This window comes from Caretta caretta, chromosome 2, assembly GCF_965140235.1.
Source record: "Caretta caretta isolate rCarCar2 chromosome 2, rCarCar1.hap1, whole genome shotgun sequence".
NCBI classification, from domain to species: domain Eukaryota; kingdom Metazoa; phylum Chordata; order Testudines; family Cheloniidae; genus Caretta; species Caretta caretta.
The window spans coordinates 75,025,765-75,052,521 of NC_134207.1; the positions used below are offsets into that span (position 1 = coordinate 75,025,765).

General features: G+C 41.3%; 1 protein-coding gene across 1 annotated transcript in view; it reads right to left on the bottom strand.

Moving 5' to 3' along the window:
* Positions 1-26,757, bottom strand: part of MAPRE2 (microtubule associated protein RP/EB family member 2) — a 164,128-nt gene that overhangs the window by 128,817 nt on the left and 8,554 nt on the right. The gene's annotated exons all lie outside the window — the stretch shown is intronic.

Genomic DNA, 26,757 nt, shown 5'->3' on the forward strand with positions numbered 1-26,757 from the left:
ATGCAGAATGCTGTTAACTAAAGCTGGGTGAATAATGGACTTTTTGGTTCAGTAGCATTCCAAAAAAACAAAAATGAAAAAAAATGTTTAACTTTGTGTTGAACCAAAACCAACGTTTTCCAATTTTTTTCAGCCAATTGAAGACTCAGAAAACACAGAGGGGCCAAACAGAATACTTTGTTCGACCAAAGTCAAAACTGTGTTTCAATTTTGGGCATTTTAACAAAAGTAAAGGACCACAAGGGCTTGTCTATATGACCAGTTAGTGCAGGGAAGCTGGGGTGTAAGTTTACCTCACACTAACCTGCTGCGCACTAACTGTCCATATGGCCATGCACTATAAGATCACTAATGTGCTTTGATCTATTCCCATTTCAAAGCAGGGTAGATCACACTAAAAGTTCCCTAGTGCATTTTGGACTGTTTGTATGCATCAGGCTAATGTGAGGTAAACTTACACCCCTGCTTGCCATGCACTAACCATTCATATAGACAAGACCTGTGTTCATAAAACAGAAGGGACAGGGAAGGGAAGGTGCCTCTCTCTTCTGTTGAAGCAATTCCATGTTGCATCAATAGTTAGTCACTGGAGCAGGGACTTAAACTTGGGTCTCCCAGAGGAGTGCCCTACCACTAGGCTACAGAGTCACTTCTCACTCTTTCCTGGCCCAATGACTATTCATTGTCATCATGAATGACTACGAATGGCAAAGAATTCCTGAATAATTTCAAGTCAACCAAAACTGCATTTTTCAGAAAATAAGCTATTTTTCAAAAAAAAAAAAAAAAAAAAATCCCCTAGCTCTACTGTTGATGCAATCTGAATCAGGTGGCATCTTTTACACTTGGGCATGTATTTAAGAATTTAATGACTCAGGGATAGGTATTTTCTTTTGAGTTTCAATCCCTGTGTTCTGCTTCTGTGCCTCAGTGGACTGGACGCTTCCCATCCTATTAAGCAGATTTTTTTTTCTTCAAGCACTGGGAATTTAATGCCACATGATGCAATCCTTACAACAAATTATAACGCGAAAGACAGGACCTATGCATGCTAGAAAGTTTCCTCTCCTGGCTTTGAATGTCTTCACCACTTTTTGCAAAAAGAAAACAGGATATAAAAACAATTTTTAGCAATTGGAAGGGAATTTTAAAGGGGCCAAAAGTGTCTGACAGTCACTGTTTGCACAATGAATGAATGACTACCCCAGCCACAACAGGTTGCATAAATGGATAAATTCAGGGTATGTCTCACTGCAACAGAGATGTGATTGCAGCATGTGTAGAAATACCTAAACTAGTTGTGATCTACAGTAGAACCTCAGAGTTACAAACACCAGAGTTACGAACTGACCGGTCAGCTACGCACGTCATTTGGAACCAGAAGTATACAATCAGCAACAGTAGAATCAAAAATACAAATACAGTACTGTGTTAAATGGAAACTACTAAAAAAATAAAGGGAAATTAAAAAAAAAAAAAAGATTTGACAAGGTCAGGAAACTGTTTCCGTGCTTGTTTCATTTCAATGAAGATGGTTAAAAGCAGCATTTTTGTTCTGCATCGTAAAGTTGCAAAGCTGTATTAAGTTACTGTTCAACTGTAAACTTTTGAAAGAACAGCCATAACGTTTTGTTCAGAGTTACAAGCATTTCAGAGTTCTGAATAACCTCCATTCCCGAGGTGATCGTAACTCTGAGGTTCTACTGTAATTAGCTAGCTCAAGTAACAATAGCAGTGAAGCTGCAGCAGCACGTGCAGCTGCATTGGCTACACCGGCTTGCCAAGGTACCCTGGTTACATCCTTGAGCAGCCATCACCTGTCCTGACATGCCTTCACTGCTATTGTTACTGAAGGTGGCTTTGATGAAAGCTAGCCTGAGTATGTCTATATGCGCTGCAATCATACTTTTGACAGCAGTGTGGACATACCCTCAGCCATAGCCATAAAGTGTGAACTAGCAAACAAACATACTGCTGTATGGGATCATTCTGCTGGCTACAAGATAAAACTGGTGAAGAATCATTGGACTATCTCAAAAATACAGATATAATGGGAGCAGAGTTCTGCACAGGTAGAATAGCACCAGCAATTGTAGGATGGAGCCGAATTCAGTGTTCCCTTCAATTCCAAAAAACCCAAAGGTATCCTTGTTGACTCAGATCAATTCACAGGAGAGACACTGACAGAGTACACATCTGAAAATTCCAACAAGCATGTGTCAGATTTTTCATGCCTCTTTATGCCTTAGTAATTTAAAACACATTTTTGATCCGTATCTTCTGATTCTCTTCCCGTGCCTCAATTTCACGTTGCACATTGACATGAATAAAGGCTACTAAAAGTTTTCCTCCCCTTGTTCACAAAGCCACCAATAAATCTTCTGAGTGATCAAAAAGAAAAGTGTTACACTATTAAATACAGTCTTGTCCTGCTGAATGACTTAACAGGCACAGAAGAAGGACAAACATGCACTGTTCCTCATAAGTGGCTAGGATATGCTCACAGCCCTTACCTCTAAGAGGCATCATATTTCATCCCCACAGAGCAGCCAGCCAGCTCTACCCCTTGGAATATAATTCCCTTTTGCTGAGCTCCTCCAAGATGGAGATGCATATAGAGATAATACATGGATCCAAGACCTTGGGAACTATGAATGAAGATCACTTCTGCGCTCTCATGAAGGCCTAATTCCCTTCCAATGCTTTATAAGCTTCCTACCTCTTTCTGTAAAGGCTTTATGACACCATAACTATCTTCCAGCTGGGAGGGTGCCATAGATCTGGCTTCAGAGTCAGTTAATATAATTTCTGTTACTATTAGTATGACAAGTACTGCCAGTCAGTACACTAAGTATCTATGTAAATAGTAGGTCTAACAGTAGTAATTGAGTAGATGAGATTTACAAAGTGTGTCCATTTTGCATTATTGTTAATATATAATTTGATAGCACAGGCTGCCACACTTTGTGGAACTGTTATTTCTTCCAGCGGTTTCTTCCCTTTGCCACTTTAGTAGGCAATGCTACTTTTTGATCATGAGAACAAGTCTCTCCTCTCTTTTCGTTTGGTAGAGAGAAGTAGAAAATGTCTGCATTTCAGTTGCTCCTGTCACACTGATTAAAGTCTTTCCTACTTGCATTTTCAATGTGTCTGATATCTGCTGGCTTCTACATCTTGTGTGCAATCACTGAAGGAGTATGTTAAGCATCTGTCTGTAATAGTTGGCTAGTCTGGTGCTCCTGCATGTTTTGATCTGTTTTTACCAGTAGGCTGTCTGTTTTTAGAGTTAGGTGTAGTAATATGAGTATGAATGAAGTTGATCAGATTTCTGGGTCATGCATTAGTGCTGCTCACCAACTTTACATATTACTTCAGAACCCAAGCCCATGTCATCGCACCATGCTGGTGTTCCATGCATGGAACAACGAGGCAAGAAGCGTGGGATCCGAACCCACATTTTCCACTGAGGAGTGCACTGAGCTACTACTTTGAGGCTGAACTGAAGCTATATTGTAAACTCAAAACCAAAAGTGACTAGACTTAATCATTTCCTATTAAACTGTTAGAGGGGTTACAATTTGGAAAAGTAACCATGACCATTGCACAGGACAGGACTTGAAGATTACTGACAAGGTGGGGTAAATGGCATGAGGCACATCAATAACTAGGAAATAACCTGCACTTCTTTTATTAGAGGATGGCTGGCAGTAACTGCTATATCTAAGGATACCATTTCCATTATACGCCTCTTTGCACATACTCCGCTTTACAGCACAGTTTTGCTGCTGAAACTTCTCAAGCTCTCTCTCTGCCATAAGTAGCTTTTTTTTTTTTTTTTTATATAAAGACAGGTTAGGCAAAATTCTGTAGGTTTTTAGTTTGGCAAGGTAAAAAAAATACTCAGTTTTTCCCATTTAAGAAATTCTACAGACACTTCTTTTAGTCACGACTATAGCAAAAACTACTACAGTTAGAAACTTAACATGAGGAGAGCCCAATGAAAATTAGCAATTCATGGCTTTGATGTTACCAAAGTTATAATCCTTCAGAAATTGGTTACTGAGTATTGAATGATGGAAAATTTTGTTTAAAGATGTGCTGTATTCTTGGAGATGCATTGTAAATTAATTCACAGCAAATAGTGTGCAACTTTCAAAATCATTTTGATAGATACATTTTAAATGTTCCTGTCTTTAGAATTACTATCCTTATTGAAGCCAATCAGTTTGGTAGATTTAAAAGCAGTTCTCTAAGTATTTGTAAGCAATTCCTTCAGTCACCTAAACTCGTACACGTCCATATATATCATAACATGCACAGGCTAGGAACATCATAAGTTTAGTTTGCAATTTTAAGATACTAGGCCAATTTTTCACCAATGACTGCATATTAAGATTACAAGTATGTAGTTTACTGGTAACAATAAAAAGCACTAACTGGCTTTGGCTGTCTGGTATGTTATGGAACTGGCGACTTATTTTGAAGAATGTTTTAAAATTAGTTAATGCAACATTAGGGTTGCATAGTTAAGCACTTGAAAAAAATCAAATAGGCAAGTGTGGTCCTAAAGAGTGACTATGTAAAAATGCCACCATTGTACTCCAGAGAGCTGCCCACTATCTGCATCTGGAATCATCTTATCTACCCAGTAGATGGTCTTCTGGTTAAGGCACTAGACTGATACTCAGGACATCTGGATTCTATTGCCACCTCTGCCTCAGTCTTCCTGTGCAACCTCTGTGCTTCAGTTTTCCCACCAAAAATGGGAATACTTCCCTACCTTATATGGATATTGTGAAGATAATTAAATTAAAAATGTTTGGGGGATGCTGAGATATCAGGTAAGAGCTATAGAAAATAAATTTGCATTCCTCTTGGTAGCACTGCTGAGATAACAGCAAAGAGTATGAGCAGGATACTATTCCTTCTTGTGTATAAGAAGTATCGGTTACTTACTTGCAAACAATTACACATGTACAAAGCCACTGAAGACAGACACCACAGATGTCAGAGGACTTAATTTGAAGACAGTAAGTTTGCACAGGTGTGACTGAGGTCATAGGATGGTCCAGTAGTTAGAGCGCTCACCTGAGACTCTGTGACCTGCCTTTGCCACAAACTTCCTGCATGATCTTGGGAAAGACCTTTAGTCTCTCTGCCTCAGTTCCCCATCTGTAAAATGGGGATAACAGCATTTCCCTACCTTACAGGCATTTTGTGAGGATAACTACATTGAAGATTGACATGTGCTTAAACACTAGGAGGTTACACACTTAGTAGCGTCTGTTGGCTGAGCTTACTGCAGGGGCATCTTGCATCCCTCCATTCTTCCCCCCTCCCCACCCCCAACTCCCTTTGTGCCACCCTCACATGCCCCTCTCTTTCAGATACTTTCAGCAGCTCCCCCCCCATCTTCCCCCACTGAGGGCTCTGTGTGTCCCCCATTCTCCCGCCATGTCAGCTATTCTGAGTATTCATTCTCACTCCCCTTCCCCCATTCACCCCTCCCCCCCCATGGCAGGCATTTGTGATCTCTTTTCCCTCACTCCTATATCAGGGTCCCCCAATCTCCCACACCAGGTGTTCTGGGTGCCCCACATTTCCCCCTCCCCTCATACCAGGGTCCCCATTCTTTCCCCCATGCCAAGGGCTATGTGCATGTCCCCATTCTCCCTTTCCATCCATGCCCTCTGAAATTCCCCATTTCCCCCCATTATTATGGGAGATAAGTCATTCAGGGAGTCAACACAGTAAACTGTATTGGTAGGATAAGCAGAGATGAGATTGGGTGTTCTGCTGGAAGACAAAGTATGCCATCAACCGATAGATTGCAAAGGTGCTCAAGCCAGCGGCTGGGTGAAAGAGCTGGCATGAATTTCATATGTCCACCATTTTCTCCCTTTTTGGTTTTCCAATTTTTCCTAAAAAACAATAGGGTTCTGGCCATTGATGCAGGGGTACCAGGGGCCATGGCCCCATCACTTTTAAAAATGAGGGCTATGCCATCCCAATTTTTAACAGTGGTAAGGGCGAGCAATGGGGGGAGGGGCAGAGAGGAGCGAGCAGGAGGTGGGGTTTTGGGTGGAAGAGGTGGGGGGGGCAGAGCCTCAGAGAAAAGGGGAGACATGGGGGCAGGGCCACAGATCAGGCACAGGTGGCCCCCCCCACACACTTTTAGGGGGCGCCCGCCGTTCCTGCATTGATGCAGAGAACATTCTCTGAAGTTTTGGAATGGATTAGGTCTGGCATTCAAAAATGCTTGCATGACAGACACATGTGCCGGCAAACTGAGTGTCAGGTCTTCACAAGCTTGGCCACTTACAATAATAGGGGGCCACAATGTATGGAACAGAGTCATACTTTGGCTGGCAGAACCTGCTATACTAGAAGAAAACTCAGCTCAACTCTCCAGATCTCAGACCAAGTTTGGAGACCTGGGAGCCAGAAAATATATATTTACTTGAGACTATTAACAGACAGACAAACATGGAACCCCACAATGCCATTTACAGAGTCGCTTTTCAGAGTAGAATCATACTTTAAGGTTAAATGTGTAGCTTTATTCCACTCCTTTACAATTACCATATACCACTGTTTCCCAAACTTGGGACGCCGCTTGTTCAGGGAAAGCCCCTGGCAGGCCCAGCCGGTTTGTTTACCTGCCGCATCCACGGGTTTGACTGATCGCGGATCCCACTGGCCGCGTTCACTGTGCTGGCCAATGGGGGCTGCAGTACATCCCTGGGCCCGTGCCACTTCCTGCAGCCCCCATTGGCCAGGTATAGCAAACTGCGGCCACTGGGAGCTGCGATCGGCCGAACCTGCGGACACGGCAAGTAAACAAACCAGCTGGGCCCACCAGGGGCTTTCCCTGAACAAGCGGCGTCCCAAGATTGGGAAACAGTGCCCTAGACTAATTCCATGATCACAGCTTCTAAGATACATATGTAGCTGAAGTTGAAGATAAATGGATCAACTTAGAGTATAACAGAGAAATACACAATATAACAATGTAATAATATTGCACAAGCAAAAGACATGGAAGGGGTTAAATTAAGGCTCTCCATTCAAATATCTTGACTTGACATTACCTTGCTTTGGGGTGTGTGTTTGTATTCAGTTGCTCTCTGGACTGCACCTGTGAATGGCAGTGTTTCCTCACCATGGCAGTCATGAAAACGGACATTGACTTAATCATCTTTGGTCACTTTACTCTGCAGAGGAGCACTGCACTACGTATGAGCGCAGTCCGGAGTGTTAACTGAAAACACCTTTCTCCATTCAGCAGAAAAGAGTGGAAAGAAAAAAAGTGAAAACCCAAAAGATTCTATAGTTTCAGGCTGAATTTAAATCCCTGCAGGAGTTCTGATATCAGAGAGACCAGCTCTGCATTTACCCATTCCTCACTGCCAGTCCAAGGAGAGCTCTCCCACTCCTGGTTTGCGGGACCACCAAACACTCCTCATTCAAATCAGTTGTAAAAATTCATTGTTGCATTGTCCACAAAGAGTTCAGCAGCCTATTATTCCCTCCTCTGCATTTCCCCGACGCTCACACTGTTTTCTGTGTCCCGGCCAGATTGTAAGTAAGAGCACAGACATCACTTAAAAAATGGCTGGAATAGTTCCTTTGGACTCTTACCTACTGTTAATGCACACACAAATGCTTACCAATTGTTAAGGGGTTTGGTTTTATATAAAAATACTCAGCAGGCCACAGTAGCTTTTAATTTATAGACCGTTTTTAATATTCAGAAATAAAATTATGGAAACAAAACAGGGCAAATAAAAACAAAAACTGAAAATCCAGGAAACTGAAAGAGGATTACTAACTTTCATCATTGTGCGTTTCTAATGTAACCCTTCCGCTACACATCTATGTTTCTCCTCAGAGTTCACTGAATTTCTAGACTTGCCAGTTTTTTTACAACTAGAAAATAGCACTGCCCCTTTAGCCCAAGTGATTAACCAAAACTCAGGGCCTTGCAAGGTTGTTACCATTAGGAAAAGGAATTGATTATATAAATCAGGTATATTTTTGCTGTAATCTTGTTTATTTACAAAGTCCTGTTTCCATGAACATAGCAGAACAAACAGTAGCAGGCAGTTTCCTTGCTCAAAAATCTGTGTTTGCCACTCCAATGAGTTGGGTGCCTAAAGACCTGCCCCCGGGCTGATTGACCTCTATGTCACAATGATGACCTTTCTAGCATCTGGAAGACGGTATAAAAAGAGATGTGACATCATGACTAGGCCTCCCTCCCTTCCCCCCCCCCAACTCCAATCTCAACATCTGAAAGAAAAAGTCTGAACTGGGGAAGAGTGGTCTGAGGCTGGAAGGGTGTCTAGTCTGTATATTGAGGAACTGTAACCTGCTTATACCATCTGTTAGGGTGAGACACTGAGTTTGTTTTAGTTTGAAGAAGAGAAGACTGAGGGGGGACATGATAAATTTTCGAGTACATAAAAGGTTGTTGCAAGAAGAAGGGAGAAAAATTGTTCTCCTTAACCTCTGAGACTCGGACAAGAAGCAATAGGCTTAAATTACAGCAAGGGTGGTTTAGGTTGGACATTATGAAAAAATTCCTGTCAGGGTAGTTAAATACTGGAATAAATTGCCCAGGGAGGTTGTGGAATCTCCATCATTGGAGATTTTTAAGAGCAGATTAGACAATCTGTCAAGGGTGGTCTAGATAATACTTAGTACTGCCATGAGTGCAGGGAACTGGACTAGAGGATCTCTCAAGGTCCCTTCCAGTTCTTCAATTTTATGATTGCTTGATTCAAGTTTTGCTTAGTCTGTTAAAGTTAGAATTTAGACTGGTGTTTATATTTTATTTCTTAGGTAACCAATTTTGATCTCTATGCCTGCTACTTATAGTCACTTAAAATCTATCCATCTTTCTTTAGTTAATAAATAAGTTTTATGCTTTTGTTAAATTGCTATGGGAATCTCAGCTCCAATTACAATGGCTGGTGCATGTCTACTTTCCTATGAAGAAGAGGCCAACTAGATCATGAGCTTACACTGGCCAGTGCAAAGACAGTACAGCTCTGGGGTGTAGAGCGGGAGATGGGGGGGAATTGGCTGAAGCCTCTCTATTGATGGTTCATGAGTGGCTGGGAGATCAATCACGTAACTCAGTTGGGTGTACCTCTGCCTGTGGATGTCTGTGTAAGTGCAGTGCCTGTCAGAGGCTTCAGAGTAGCAGCCGTGTTAGTCTGTATTTGCAAAAAGACCAGAACAGGAGTACTTGTGGCACCTTAGAGACTAACACATTTATTTGAGCATAAGCTTTCATGAGCTACAGCTCACTTCATCAGATGCACTCAGTTGAAAATACAGTGGGGAGATTTATATACATATTGAGAACACGAAACAAAAAGGTTTTTTTTCCCCCCGCTCTCCTGCTGGTAATAGCTCACCTTAAGTGATCACTCTGGTTACAGTGTGTATGGCAACACCCATTGTTTCATGTTCTCTGTGTGTATATAAATCTCCCCACTATATTTTCCACTGAATGCATCCGATGAAATGAGCTGTAGCTCACAAAAGCTTATGCTCAAATAAATTTGTTAGTCTCTAAGATGCCACAAGTACTCCTTTTCTTTCTGTCAGAGGCTTGTAGCTTGACATCAGCATCACAATGTGAGAGGCAGCCCAGGCTGGTGAGTTTGGAGGGTTCAGTGGTCCCGCAGTCCAGGTTGCATCCTGGGAACCCCAACACATACGCATACCACAGTTTGGGAACATGCTCCAGAAAATGCAGCCTTATTTTTTTTCCTTGACTGGTAATGCTCAAACAAGCTGCAAATGCCTTATACGTATCAGTGCCATCATTTTGCCTCAACATGTCAGTGTATTCCTCCTCAATAGAAACCGTCAGTTTCAACACTCCGCTACTAAAACATTTATGGGTTGTCAGCATTCACCTCTCCAGTTCACATGACAAAAAACATGTGAACTTGAATTTCCAGAATACAAAAAACCCACTATGCTAAGATTTTGAATGATAAGATACTTCATGCATCTCAGAATAGGAAAGGATACATGAAGCCCCATAAGACTTAGTTCTAATAAACAGTAACTTACCTTCAGAAAAAGCATACTGTTTTCATTCATATATTCCTTCTCTTACATCAGTAAAATAGAGACCCATGTTTTAATATGACGATTCCAACAGTGTCACTATTTGCAGAGTTAGATCCTCTTCCTTGCTGCCCACGTGGCACGTATGAAATACACATTGATATCAAAGTAGTTCTCTGATAGTAGTAGAAAAAGTCCAATACATTTAGGAACTTAAGTTGATGCTTCTCCTTTTTAAAACTGATTCTGTACGTTTGGAAATGCAAGCCACAGATTTTCAGCATCTGACTGGAGAGTCCGTTCCAGAACATGAACATTTATCTGGTAACATGCATGAAGCACAGATATCAAGTGACGCCACATCTCTGGAAACCACATTTATGTTTATATATTTTCACCCATTTGGTTGTTACTTTTCAGAGCACAGGAATATGCGCATTATAAAATGCTATAAAAACTCTGTCAACTGGTCTTTAATAGCTCTCCGTGCCATGATATGTTGTCTCCATGTGTCTTGTCTTCAAAACACTTCACCAGCACTCAGCTTGGCTGAGCTCTCATCTCCCATTGATTTCATTGGGTTCTCAACACCTTGCAGGATGAGTCCCTATATGATTTGCTCAGCACCATGTGCAAGTTAGCTTTAGAGCTGGAATTAGGATTGAGTCCCTCTTTCAGGCTCCTGCTTTGAGCACACCTTTCCTAGGACTTCAATTTTTATAATGTGGTTATTAACTATTTGCATGCCAATGTGACTAAAAGATTTGTAGATATCAAATCTACTGTGTATATAGCAAGTGGATTGGGGTCTCCATCTCATTGTCTATGTGCATCTGGTACGATACCCTTTTTGTAATTCTACCAGTTTGGTTGCAAAACTATCATGAAGCATTTTTCTTTAATTCGTGTAAAACCTCTGATAACAAAGACAATCACTGCATAACATATTCCTCCTCACAGGTATTATTTTGTAAATGAAGATATGTTTAAGACTCATGGGGTTATCCATCCACTATTGGGGTGAAACAGTGAGGCAAACAGTGACAGTAGCAACTAGGTCTGAAAGGATATTATAAGGTTTGCTTTATTAAAAAGAGTGAGGCCTAAAAATTAAAGTGTTGCTTTAAATAAAGTTTCCTTGCATAATATACAATGCTAGCTTATTTCTGCGAGTTTTTATATGGTGCTCATCACCATAGTTCCAAAGCACTTAATTATGGCAAATTATCCTCTTATTCACCCATTAATAAAAGAACCTAAAGGTTGGCAAAGAACTTTCAGAAACTCTTGTGTTTTCCTCAGAAGTACTGAAATATTGGAAGACCCTATTGCATTCATGCTTCCAAGGACTTGCCACCATACAGCCGATATAGTTAAAATGTGATTATGTCATTCTTCAATGAGAAACAGCACAATAATTGAACCACGTTATATGCCAGAATATGAAGGTGAATGCACAGAACAAAAATATGACTGATTAATATAATTATAGGGAATTAGACGAGTACAACTATATCTATGAAAAAGAAGGGACTGCTGAGATACTTGAAGGTATTAAGGTTTCTAGGTGTATTACTTGACACTCTCTTAGCTGTTTGTACAGTCCATGTAATTTCTTCCACCCTGCTCTTCCAAAATCTGCAAATAAGCCTTTAAATTGAAAGTTAGAACTATTAGTAGATCTAGTCTATCCCACTCCCAGTACAAGAAAATTGCTTCTGTGAAACAAAGGCCCCATCAGTCAAGATCAGGAGCCACCCAACAATAAACCAGTCAACATGAGAGCCATGGTGAAAAAGAAATGTTCATAACAGATTCCAGCTTCAATGGGATAGCAAACATTAAGGAACAGTTTCTGATGCTCATTGTCAGAAAGAGTAACAGGCTCCGATGATACTAACTAAGCAATTATGTCCTAAGCACTGTGAGCAATCTAGGCTCATGCTAAAAGGAGTTTAAAATTATTTAAAATATCCTGAGAGAGTCCCTTAAAAGGCCTGCTGGAGTATGGGGTAATTAAACTCAGACTCCACCAGGCAACATAGTTTCAAATGACCATTACATTTATGAAATATTCTGGTCAGTCTGTTTCTCATGTAAACCGGCTTGCGTAACAAGTCATACCAAGTCTACAAGTGACAGATTGCAAATAGACATTAACATCTTAGGTTGGAAACTACTTATAATCAAAAATCCCTTATCTGAGCTCTCAATCCTAGACAGGGTAGGGGAAGGAGACGTTAATGTGAGAAGAGATATTTCTCAAGGATATACAATAAGGTCAAGAACTAATCTTTGCATTTTTATTTCCTCCATTGAATTGAGTGGAACATAATATGATCTGCAATTCAAGAAGCAAACCCACAAGAAGGTGGTTAGAGTTTTTCTAACTCATTCATAGGGAATACAGAAGAGATCAGCACTCCTTCCAGCCCTTCTATGTGACTTATTGTTTTGACCAAAAAAAAAAAAAAAAAAAGCAGTACCAGTAGCTACTAGTTCCTTTCAAATAAAGACAAATGATAAAGCTACCATCAGTCAGACAAACATTTCTTGTTGTCCAGCAAATCATCAATTCCATAAACCACATAATAAGTTCCCTGTCACTGGATAACCACATTACAGTATTTCTCTGTCTGACCATGTTCATGTGTAGCCCCTGAACCACAATGAAGAGTTTTAGTGCAACAGAGCTGATACATCATTCTAAATATGCAGGTTGTGCATGCGATACTAGTCAAAATGCAACCTTTCGCTAATGTGGCCTTCACATTTTTGACAAATACTCTTCATAGGTGTCTCTGGTTAAGCGACATTTCACCCAAGACCTGGGTGACTGGCTGGCATATCCATTTTTAGCTATTTTTATCCAGTGATACTCGGAGTGGTACTAAATATTCTTACAGACTTGTTTAGCAGTGTTGACACCCACTTCCCACAAGATGCTACAAGGCTGAACTTCAGGCCTCTGCTTTGTGCTAGGAATATTGGCTTATTTGCATGGCTAGGAGATGGGGGGAAAAAAAGATACTGCCATCAGAATTAAAGTTTAAAAAAGAAACAACCCCAATTCTAGTGCCAGTGTGCAACACCACAAGAGAGGGGGGAGGTTGGCTGACATGTTAATCTGGCATCAATCTCCATAAATTTCTATGACTGTCTCAATCACTTCTTCAGGGAGAATAAAAATGTCTCCTTAGTTTTTCCTGTTGAGGGATACTCCTTGATATCTTTGGTTAGATACACAGAACTCTGAGATGAGAGCACATCATAAAATAAAAGCCTCTCCAATAAAATGACTAGTCCAATGATGTGATCAGGGAAATGCAACAGCCCCCTTCTCATGCAAGTGTTGTGGGTATAATAGTAGCATAGTGATAGGACCCTTATATGTTTCATACACCACTAGTTTGAAGCACATGGGAAAAGCTATTATTTTAGGAGAGTTCAGTGAAGCTTGCTCAAGCTTGAATCCAGAACTGGTTTTAGGATCTGTGAAGTTCCTCTGATTTCAGGACCTAGAAATTGGAAAGACTTTAGATTTTATAAAAAAAGGAGAATCATTATTTTTCAGTTTGGGTGCCTACATTTAAGCAGACAAATTTTCAGAGGTGCTGCACACTTGCAGCTCCCCTTGAAGTCAGCTCAGCACTTCTGAATATGAGGCTACTGTATTTAGGTGTGGAAATGTGGATTTAGACTGGGCTCTAGGTGGAAAATATTGAGCTAAATTTCTAGTCCTCTTCCTTAGGAAGACAGTGTTGAAAATGTAAAAACACATGTAAAACATTCACAAGGGTTAGAATTTCACCACTACTTCCGTGCCTCCCCCACCCCAGAAGATCACGGCATATTACGAGTCCCTTGTGCAGATGTGAACAGGTCTCTTGATTGCTTTGAGGAATGCAGATCAGCTCAGTCAATGGGAGAGATGGAAAAACCACCCAGGTTTCCACAGAAGGCACTAGAGCTGATGCAAGTTCCCCCCTATCCCCCACAAGCTTCATGCAGCTGAGCCAGCTCCTATGCTACATATTAATGTTAGTGACTTTGTCCACAGGGAGAGGTTCCTAAATAGTCCACTAGATCACACTGCCTCTCATGCCACGTACAGAAATGAGAGCATGGTACTCACGTGTTCTAATCTCAGTTCTAACACTGGCTTCCACTGTGAGCTTAGTCAAGCCATTTAATGAGTGTCTCAATTTCCTTAATTCAAAAATGGGGCTAATACCTACCTCCAGGGTGGCTGTGACAATGTCAGACACTTCAGAGATGAAGTGAGCTGTAGCTCACGAAAGCTCATGCTCAAATTGGTTAGTCTCTAAGGTGCCACAAGTACTCCTTTTCTTTTTGCGAATACAGACTAACACGGCTGTTACTCTGAAACCATTCAGAGATGAAGTTCACCAGAATGCACACAAAGCCCTCCTCTGGCTAAGGGCCTGGCATACTCCAGACCTCCAGTTCGTTTGGGCAATTGTCCCTCAGAATTGTTTTAATGATTGTCAACCATGCATCGACTCCAGCAAAAGCAGCTAGGCTCCACTTCCGCAGCTGGGGGCTTTGGTATCGGAGGAGTATTAACACACACTTCATAAACATGAATCAAATAAGTTTGGGGTCCATCACCAGAAATTCTCAATAACCTTTTCTAAAATCTACAGATTGGCCCTGAACAGAGCAGTGTGATCATGATGGATAGAAGTTTCCTTCAATCAAAGGAGAAAGGGGAGTGGGGAGAAAAACTGGCTTGAGGGTCCATCCAAAAACACTAAAGCCAGCTCTCCTTATTTGGGTCTTCTGATAGCAAAGTATTTATTTTAATGTGAAGGGCAGGGTAAATATTAGCATGCAATGTGATTTATTGCGGATTCAAATGTCATTGTTGCCATTTGATAGTGCACATGCAATAAATTACTGTAATCTAAGTTGTCCTGGCTATTTTTTTCACATTTATTACTTAGCAAACCAACAGAACAGTTCTCTTGGGCTTTCCTATAATTACCTTGGAGACTTTTTAGCATCCTGCATGAGAAGGAATCATTCAAACATTAAAGTTGTGTACATATTACAAATATTTAAAGAAAAAATATATATATAAAATTTCACAAAACATGTACCCTAAAGGCGAGAAGGCATTCAAGGTTTTGAAAAAGATAGACAACGTTTTATTGTTAGATTTCAGTCACAAATATATTATTCTCAAGAGTTCACATGGATAATTTATCAAATAGAATTATAAACTTAAATATAATTTTAAATATTTTAATTTGAAATTGGCTTTTAAGTCTGCTCTTAGCAATGACCATGTTGCTAGCATGTTGAACTCGTAGCAAGGCAGTCTAAAGTCAAGGGTCATAATCCAGTTTCTCTCCTAGATGAACAGCAATTTGGTATTTGAACTGCATTAGATAAACATTTTTATTTACATGAACATTCCTCAGATGTTAAAATGGAAAAGGCTAGTTTAACTTATTTCAATTTCTACATCAGTTCTTAAAACTGCCAATATCACAAGTTAGTGTACTATTTAGGCCTAAATTTTCTAAAGTGGTAAGTGATCCTCAAGTACCCAATTTCAGAAAGCTTTAAAGGGGCCTGGTTTTCAGAAAATGCTGAGAAACCATCCTATGAATCATAGAATATTAGGATTGGAAGAGACCTCAGGAGGTCATATAGTCCAACCCCCATGCTCAAAGCAGGACCAACACCAACTAAATCATCCCAGCCAAGCTTTTGTCAAGCCAGGCCTTAAAAACTTCTATGGATGGAAATTCCACCAACTCCCTAGGTAACCCATTCCAGTGCTTCACCACCCTCCTAGTGAAATAGTTTTTCCTAATATCCAACCTAGACCTGCCACTCTGCAACTTGAGACCATTGCTCCTTGTTCTGTCATCTGCCACCACTGAGAACAGCCAAGCTCCATCCTCTTTGGAACCCCCCCTTCAGGTAGTTGAAGGCTGCTATCAGATCCCCCCTCACTCTTCTCTTCTGCAGACTAAATGAGTCCGGTTCCCTCAGCCTCTCCTCATAAGTCATGTCACCCAGCCCCCTAATCATTTTTGTTGCCCTCCACTGGGCTCTCTCCAATTTGTGCACATCCTTTCTGTAGTGGGGGGGCCCAAAACTGGACACAGTACTCCAGATGTGGCCTCATCAATGCCGAATAGAGGGGAACAATCACTTCCCTTGATCTGCTGGCAATACTCCTACTAATGCAGCCCAATATGCCGTTGGCCTTCTTGGCAACAAAGGTACACTGTTGACTTATATCCAGCTTCTCGTCCACTGTAATCTCCAGGTCCTTTTCTGCAGAACTGCTCCTTAGCAAGTTGGTCCCCAGCCTGTAACGGTGCATGGGAGTCTTCTGTCCTAAGTGCAGGACTCTGCACTTGTCCTTGTTGAACCTCATATTTCTTTTGGATCAATCCTCCAATTTGTCTAGGTCACTCTGGACCCTATACCTACCCTTCAGCATATCTACCTTTCCCCCCAGCTTAGTGTCATCTGCGAATGTATTGAGGGTGCAATCCATCCCATCATCCAGATCAATAATGAAGATGTTGAACAAAACCGGCCCCAGGTCCGACCCAGGAGAACTCTGCTTGAAGATCAAGCTGAGCATCCAAAAACAGAGGCACCCAAAATTAACTTGTCACTGTTGAAAATTTAGTCCTATATCAATTTACAGAGCATGTATTGGAAGGCATCTAAGCACTGACTAAAATCAAATACGATGCAATTAGAAATGCCCACAAACAACCTAGCTGCATTGTCCAAGAATATCAAGACAGCTGGTATAAGAACAAAGCCAACAGAGCTCATCTCCATGGGATTGTTATGCTATTAGACTGATATGCTACCTTCCCAGCTATTGAAATTTTATTACTACAACATTGTTCACCAGCCTTCAGAATATATATTAATATTGATGGTAGGGGACAATACTGGCCACATAATTGAAGTTAAACACAGTACAAGTTTAATGATGGCATAACTGAAAAAAAATGCAGCATCAGTAAGGTGGATAATGATTTCATTGCATGGTGGGGGCTGTTGTCTGGCTCATTGGTAAAGGTGTGTTCCCCTTTAAGGGCTAGAGAGCCAGAGTGTGACATGCTGCAGCTGCTTCATACCCATCTCCCCCAGGGCACACTATTTAGGTCCATGCTGGTGAAGGAAAAGTCCTTTTACCTGGCCCATGCAGAGCAGCATCCTCCCTCCCAGGTTTGTCATGATCTGCTGAAGGCATTACAATAGTTGCTCCTTTAAGGGAGGGGCTAGGAAGGAATTTTTCCCCGTCACTGACAGATTGGCCAAGGTGAGGTGGGTTTTTTTCCTGCCTTCTCCACAGAAAGTTGAGGGCTTAGTGGGGGCAGACATGAAATGGGGGTAGGCTATGATGTTGCCACTCATTATGTAAGCACGGGGTGGCTATCCAGTGCATATGCTCCATAGGAAAGGGGCAGGGAGATCAGATAAAATGGATTGGTAGAAGATTTAAAGGAGGTATTTTTTAAAGGCACAGAAACGGATGATTCAGGGCTCCTATGACTGGTATAATAGGGAGTCAACCCCCTGCTCCTTTATAGCTCCCCCTTAACCCTCATTAGGGGAGAGAGGCGTGAAGGTCCCAGCAGCAGAACTAGGATTGGTAAAGAGGGAGGGCTGACGCCAGTCCCCCCGCAACCCCTGGGTATATGTAAACAATTATGAAATTATCTTCACTGTACAATATTCTATCCATCAGGAGCTCCCAAGCATTTAGGAACAAAGTTGTGGCCTCGTCAAACCACATCCAGTGTCTCCTGTCCTTCTGGCATAGCCAGACAAATGTGTTAGTTCAATTACTACAGTCAGGAAATGTGCTTATTTTCTCAAAGCCACGTGTTTTCTCAAATCTACACCAACTAAAAACCTGTCAGTCAATGTCACCAAACCACAGCATCTGAGTTTGTAAAGAGGACTTATGACCTTTAGAATTAACTAAACCAATTCACAGGTCTATCTACACTTTGAAAATGGCTATCCTATCTTTGTGGATAACCACCAACCATTTAAAAAACCCTTCTGTTTATTTTTCTAATGCCCAATAATATGCTAGGAACTTAGCAGGACAAGTAAAAGACAGGTCTATTTGCTAAAATGCTTACAATATAGATTTCAGAATTTTACCAGGGCTTTGGAGCTGTGCTCCAGCTCCGCTGCTCCAGGCTCCAGCTCCGGGCTCCACTCCAAAGCCCTGAATTCTACAAACCAGGGTAATGACTGACAAAAATACAAACCCTACTTCTACTTCTTCCAAAGCGGCAACTCACAAAGGAAAACAAAAATAAATAATTGATTGCTCTTCGAGTCTGTCACCTATTTAAAAAAAGAGCACACTACAAGCAAACCCACTGCAAATGTTAGTGAGGCAAATGTTCAGATATGCTTGTTAACTTTTCTTCCAAAAGTCCCCGTGGTATAAATATTCTATGTAATGGTGGTCAATGCAATACCAGTGGGGTGACCAAATTTTTCTAGCAAAAAGCCAATACATCTAAATATTCATAGATTCACATTTCAGGCTGGGGAACGTAATTCCCATCTTCAGGAGACATACCCACTCTAGTTTGCTAAAAACAGAGTGTAGTTACAGTGGGAGGGGTTAGCTGTCCCAAGCGTGTGCCTGTCTGAGACTCACGGTACATACTCAGGCAGCTAGCCACTCCCTCTTCTGGTGCCACCATAGTTACACTCTGGTTTTAGCACACTAGCCTGATGAATGCAGATATGTCTCCCTTGAACTGGGAATTATAGCCCCAGCCTGAAGAGTGGAGACACCTCTGGATTATAAAGCCAGAAGGGACCAATGTGATCATCTATTCTGACCTTCTGTAAAGCACAGGACTTCTCCAAAATAATTCCTGTTTGAACTAGAGCATATATTTTGGAAAAGCAACCAGTCTTGATTTAAAAATTACCAGTAATAAAGAAACCACCACAACCCTTGGTAAGTTGTTCCACTGGTTAATTATACTCATTGTTAAAAAGCTGCATCCTACTTCCAGCCTGAATTTGGTTCGCTTCAGCTTTCAGCCACTTACTCATTAGACCTTTGTCTGCTCGATTGAATAGCCCCTTATCATAGTGGTACTTACAGACTAATCAAGTCACCCCTTCCCTTTCTCTTTGTTAAACTACACTTTGTCGTGGTGCACAGCAGAAGGCTTTGGTATCTAGGAGAGAGTTGGTTCTCATAGCTGAGCAGCACAAGGGGTTCTGCAACTGAAGCCCAGAGACTTGTTCTGGGAGTGGGTGAAAATGTTTTCTAGCTAGGATAAGAGAAGATGCTTTTTGGCCAGGTTCTGTCATCTTAGGAGGAAACGCTGCTGATCACTGGAGGTTGAAGGAAGGTTTAGAAGCTGGGGCGATGGTTGGGGTACTAGTCAGTGGGGTGTCTGGGAATGTTTAGTATTGCTGGTCACTGATCGGGGGAGGTAGAAGGATTTATCAGCTGGAGCAGGTCAAGTTGAGGGTACTTATGTGGAGATTGCAGGAAAGTTTTGTGGTCAGAGCAGGGTAGGAGTATTTTTCACTGGTAGGTACAAGTGAAGTCAGGGACTGGGAGAAGGGCAGGAGCAGAGCGCGTAACTCTTACAATATGTGAAAAGTTTTAGCAGCTGCAAGAAGCTGAAGTCAGGGTTGTTTGCCAAGATCTGTATGTAGGAAGAAGTGGTGTGTGAGCATGAGGGTTACATGGGAGGCCCTGACAACTAAGTGTATATAGCTGGGAAACAGTGGTCACGGGACGGGGCGGGGAGGTGCCTGTCCATTCATCCTACCCTTCCAAGCAACCACCGGCATTTTACCCTATGCCAGGAGAGGCGAAAGCACCCTAAAAGTGGGGGTCCACAGGTGCCCAAACCGTGGCCCTGCCCCTTCCCCCCACCAAGACTGCCCCCCTGCTCACTCCTCTCCACCCGCAACTCCCATTGCTCGTCCTTACAGCCAGTAAAAAGAGGGGAAGCCATGGCCCCCAGGACCTCACTGTTCCAGCACCCCTGCCTGATACAATATTTAGAGGGCTCGGCTACTCATTAACTACCATGTAACATCCTAGTCAAGTTTTACATACAACAAAAGTTGTACTTTGTATTATGGGGCATTCTAAACAAGGCAAAAAGACCAGTCCACAATACACAGCAATAGTTTTGTTTTACATATGGCTGTATCAGGAGAAGGTAGAATAGTACCACAGCTCAATTCAGAAGCAACTGAGTCACCAAATTACTGTAAGATAGGTAGAGCAAAGTACCAAAGAGTTCACAAGCACTCCCTTTTCCACCCACAAAGACTCCCATTTCCATTAGCAGCCTCTTACAGCGCTTGATCTCAGTCAGAGAAATAAATTGGTTATTAAAGGGGCCAAGTCACAAACTATTGTATGTAGAAGTACACAAAAATACTGTGGTACACTCCAAGGCAAAAGTTATCAGACAGTTCCAGGGAAGCCAGGTGGATTAAAGAGCACCCACTAAGCTACAATTATGTAATTAAACACAAGACACATGGAGAAATTATGATTGGTGTAGCTTAGGTGTAACAGTCATCAAAGCCAAATTAATCTATCTTGATCACACGGGGAGGGGGTTATGCATCACCCCTCATGAGTCCCAAACATTCAGGCAGGGCTTGTGGAAAGCAGAACCTACTTGTAAGTTTATTATGTTAAGGGTTTTTTGTTTTGGGGTGATTGTTTTTTTTAAAAACAGCTTGAATTTTGCCCTGAGTTAGCTTTATAGAGAGCAAGGGCTATGGAGAACAAAACTCAAATTCAGGGGGCAGAGAAAATAGAGAACCTTTAATATACTGTAGAAGGAAAGCCAAGTTGTATTTACATCTTTAAGATCCAAGGGCAGGGCAATTATTTTATATAAAAAGGGGATGAGAAGTAGTAAAGCAAGCTCCATGACTTACCTTGCATTGTTGACTATAAGATGTATTTAGAGAGCTATTTAAAGAATCATCCCCACTGGAGGATGATTTACAGTGTTTCGGCATGAGAGTAGAAGTGAGGAAGTAGGGTAACAAAAATCTCAGTACCAAACACTCAAGTTACTATTAACTTGTAGATTTCCCCCAGAAAGGCACCCTCTTTTATGAACGTGGCTATGGGGCAGAACTAAAGAGCTAGCTCCGCCCCCTAATCCCACCCAGAATTTGGGAGCTGCTACAAAAAGATTTTTAAGCAGCCACTTACAATTCTATGAGCTTGTTAGATAGTTGAGTTACCTGGGGTGGGGTGAATGAATGTATAGTTTACACTTACTTTTACTGCTTATACTCATGTGGGTAATTTGGGAAATAATAATAGTTTTGAGGCTTGACTATTTTGCAAAAATCAAGAAAGTTAGTGCTAAAGTGTGGTTGTGGCTATCTCGATCAGGTTGTATTGTCTACTAACTTTTTATGTGCTTTTAAAGAAGCACACTACACGGCTCACTTAATACATCTATTTGCTTTGTGGTGCTCCATGGTCAACCTCAGCACAGTGTGACAGGGATCCTTATTAATAAGCTTTTATCTCTATAGCCTGTAATATGAGCAAAATCACTGGTATATGCTGTTGAATCATTGCACTGAGCTACTTTGGGAGAAACTTCACCAAGATGGCTATTTTCAGTGGCTTTCTACTCTAATGTACCCATCTTTCATCAACAATAGCATCTTATATCTTTTTCAGGCCATCTACTCACCACCACTGTTATCTTAAATTATCTTCTGTATTCATAGCCCTTTATTTTGACTTTATTAGCTTTATGCTTCTATTAAACAAGTGAGGTCATCCTGATACTTCTGTAGGAGATCTGGTGTGAAATCTGAGTCCTTGAGCTGCCTGCCAAGATTCCAGCCATGCTTCCAGTGTTTCTGACTATCATCCGGTATGCTTTCAAGGGAGTGATTAGGTGATTATGCACTTGTTAATAGGATCTGCACAAGTAATGGCTGTTACAACAGTCAACATTTCTGATCTTTTCTTCTTTGTGTGAAGAAATGAGTTTTGTTTCTGAATTAGTAAATCAGTCAGCTCTCTCCAAATTCTTTAGAATTTTTTTTAAATAAAGTTCAGCATTGGAAGAAAAATAGATAGCCCTTCTCAGCAAAAGGGACACTGATTGTTTTGCTGTAAATGTTAAATTGGCCTTTACAAGTTAATGAAAACTCCAATATGCATTTGTAGGATCAGAGCATTCAACTTAGTACCCTGCCCTCCCTCCCGAAAAATCTCTGACTTGAAATGTCAGTTGAAAAAAGAAGAAATCTTCATGGACAACCGGAAGCTCTGCTATAGTACTAACGTTCACTATTTCTACTGCTGGGTTTCTACAGCGCTGAGATAGTGATGTCAAATACTTTTTTAAATTTAAACCTAATTTCTTATCACACATTCAGTATAGATGACCCATGTTTCTCTCTCTGGCTGAATGCTAATCATTTGGCCTTCTTTGGTGTCTGAATTATGAAATTCAGCAGAGTTTAACTGAGCTATAAAAGCAGTTCACTGTTTAGAGATTGCCTGTTGCTGAATGCTAATTTGGGGGAGGAGACCACATCCTATTGATCGGTCTCCTGCCAGAAACTGAGCATAGTGTAAGGAGGAATTAAAATGTATATATAAATTCAAAGGCAGCTTCCCAGATTGCTCCGCAGAGCTATGTATGCTGCCAATTATGAAACATTGTTTCAGTAATTTCCTCTAATTTAGTGCTAATCATTTGAGTTAAATTTGATAAAAGGAAGGCTAATCTAGTGGTTAGGACAGTAGCCTGGCATGTGAGACTCTGGCTTGATTCTCTGCTCCACCACACGCTTTCTGTGTGACCTTGGGCAAGTCACTTAAGCCCAGATCCTCACAAGTAATTAGGCACCTAACTCCCATTGAAGTCAATAAGAGCTACGTGGCTAAATACATTAACTATGTGGGCTCTACCCTCTCTGTGGGTTAGTTCCCAGCCTGTATCATAATGGGGATGATAATATTTCCTTACCTTACAGGGGTGTTGTGAAGATAAATATATTAAAATATTGAAGCAAAGGTAGATAAATACTTTACATGTCTGAGTACTGATGCATTATGAGAAATATACAAGTTCTTTTCTTTGCCATGGCTTTAAGGTTTTCTGACAATGGAGCTGTAGTCCTGGGGCAAACTTCTTCCCTAGATTGCTCTTTGGAGAAGAGACTAGGTTTTTGTTCTGTGTTAGTACAGGGCCTAGCACAATGGGGTCCTGATCCATGATTGGTGCTGTGATAGTACAAATAATAATATTCTCCCCAAGTACTGCTGATGTGGGTCAAATGCTGTATAATTGATGGAATTCCCATTTACTTTTAGTTGCTGTTCTTTCCCAGTGGTAGTGGGGGAACCGATTGGGGGGAGACATGTTGTGGGAGGAAGGCAAAGTTAAAAGTCAGATGTGCTGTAAATATCAATTTTGTTTTTGAGGATAAAATTGTGCACTGTCACTGTCTGTTGCTACTACACTATCTAATTGAGACCCATGCTGTTTGAAATATTAGGCTGGGGAGATCCCAGAACAAACATCTTAATTTGTAAAGGATCAACTATTTCTGTTGCTAAAAGCCATACTTACCTTCCATATTTAATGTTTTTAGAGTTATATTTGGAGCCTTTTACAACCTTGATTTTGATCTAAGGCCAAGTCTGCACTAGGAACTTTTATAAATGTTTATTAGAATTATTTTAATGTCACTTTTATACTGGCATACCCCTCAGTTCAGATGCAGTTATATGAGCAAAAAACTCATGTCAGTATGGCTTATTTCCTTTGAAGATTTGGTATAATCCATAACAGCAGAAGCATTTTTTGTCAGTAGAAGCTGCATCTGTATTAGAAGGATTTGCTGGTACAGCTATAGGCACAAACCTTTTTTTAGTGTTGACTAAGTCTGAGAATTCACAACAGTAAAATCTAGCATGGAATTCTATTGAAATCACTTTGATTTTTGCTAGCTATCCCATGCAGAGACTATAGGATTAAGTACAAAACTTCCAGGAGCAGACTAACCTTGTAAGAGGATTTAAATATCATCAGAACCCTGGGTCATTAGAGACTGAAATGGCAATGTTTAATAATTAAATTGTAGAACCAACCTAGTACCAAGAGTCTCCAGTGCCATGTGGAAGATCTAGATTAAATTTCCACTTCCAACCTCCAGCTCCATGGGCCAGTAGGACGTGGGGTGATATGACAGCAATGTGCTTAACTCCTGAATTGGGTAAAGTGGAGCATCCACATCAGTAACCTCCTTGGCCAAGGAGTAGTATTGACTGGTTCCATACACAGAGGTAGAGTGGGGCCAGGTTGAAAACCCATGCTGTAACATGAGTGCTCCTTTGTTTGTGTGTCAGCTTCCTCACCTGGCAACATGTTCAAGCAAAGCAGCAAGTGCTGATTACCAAGTTGAGCACCAATGGCATGCATGGGACCATGTGCTGACTAGAAGAAATTGAGGATGAAACGGACCATGCTGGAAGAGTCTCTTTCAAAGTGTCCAGGCAAAGGCAGAATTACGAGCAGGAAACCACAGAAGGAAGGTACAGTCCTAATTACAATCACTTATTCAAACACTGTGACTAGTGCTCCTGTACTTCTAAACTTACTGCTTTCTACAATGAGTGCAACCCTGAAGGATTATGGTTGGTGATGGCAGTGTGGGGTGTGAATATGGGTGAAGGGATCCTTGGAACTGGAGAATGCTGAGTTGCAGAGGGGAAGTATCTGATTCTCTTTCTTATGATGACTTTAAAAAATTACCAAAATTGATACTGGTCAAGATCTGACTCACCACAATCAATATCTGGGTTAAAAGCTCAAGTTATACATCTCAAACAAGTGAAACCCTTAACTAAAGCGGGTCATTCAACAAATCCTATACTCATCAGTGGCTTGTATATCTATCTTTAAAAATGTTATCAATTTACTTTAATATAGTCCTACCACTTTAATCGATTGATCAGTAATGCAGCTATTAATAGTTGGACATTTTGCCTTGGTCACTAAGCCAGCTAAAAAGATTCCGATGCTTATGATGCTATTCAGAGTACTGAGTGCCAGGAGAAGTTATCTTGTTTTGTTGGAGCAGTCTGGTAACTTGAGTTCCTGTTTCAGCAGGATAAGGTAGGAGCTCTGAATTAAAAATATCCTCTATATGCCTAGTCTATTTACAGAGCCTCTGGTTTGGTATCTCCTTGATGGGTTAATTTAGCTCCCATTAACATTAATGGTGTCTGTAGGCATGCCCACAATGTCTCCAATTTATTTAGAAAGAAAAGGAGCCTATATGCATATGGTGGTGATGACAGTGGGGAAATGCATTTATTTGCCTTCCCCTTCCAAAAGTACACCACATCAAACTTTTGCCACCATAAACAATTTTTGTATTTGAGCATATTGCTGGAAGTAGCCATCTTGTTAACCGATGTTATCTCTGACACTGACAGTTCAGGAATCCAATGGGAAACTAGAGCAGTTTTAAATACTTAATACCTGTTTCATCCCTAAAATGTGAATAATTTATTACTAGTATTGTCAATGTTGTTGAAGCACATTGGGAATCAGATTAAAATCTCTTCTATGGATGTTGCCCTGCTGTAATAAATATTATTTCTCTGCATGATTTCCAAGACTAAACTTCACAATCTCTTCCACAATGAAGCTAGATTCATTGAATCACTGTATTAGTACTTGTTCTGAACTTTTAAGCTACTGAGCTGAGCAAAACAGATGCTGTTTTCCCTCTCAGTCTGATTTAAAATTGTCCTGAGTATTTTTTTAGTATCAGCATTGAACACCGTAATCTACAGACCACAAAAGGCCAAGGAGCAAGCAAGTCAGTCTTAATGAACCAGTCACTACTCTCCACAATGACAGAACTCCTTCTTTTAATGGTATATATTTAACTGGTAGATAAAAGGCTTTGCAGGTGTATGTTTTGAACTGGGATTTGAATCCAAGGGTAGTAATAAGCCAGACTGAGAGTGTTTCTCACCTAAGGAGTGTTAAGAAGGAAGGCAAGGAGACTATAATATGAAAACATGCACAGAAAATAGTTAGAATGAAGCCTTGTGCAGAGTACTCTGGGGGAATTCTGTGCCACTGTGCATGCGCAGAATTTGTCTGCTGCAGATTTCTTTGCTTCTCTGCAGAAAAATGACTTTCTGCCAGGGAAGCAACAAGAGTGATCATGCAACCTTCCCCCACAGTATGTTTTGGGTGCTGAGGGCAGCTGGCAGAGAGGTGAGTCATTGTGGGACAGGGGAAGACCTGGCTCGTGGCTCCTACCCTGTGCCGGGCTCAGCTGCTAGGCCTGGCTGGGCTGGGGAGGATGGGATTTCTTCTTCCTCTGCATAGCATCTGGGGCCATATCAGACCCACCTCCAGATTTCTCCACTGGCTGTAGGAAGCTCTGCAAACTCCCTCCTGCCACGCTTCCTGCATCCATCGCTCCTCAGCTGCAGGGGGAGGGATCACTGTACAGGGAGCTGCTCCCCCATCTGACCTACCCAGTCTCCCTCATACCCAGACGCTCCCACTGAGCCTCATGCCCCCTCTGCACCCAGAACCCTCTCAACGAGCCCCACTCCCCTGCATC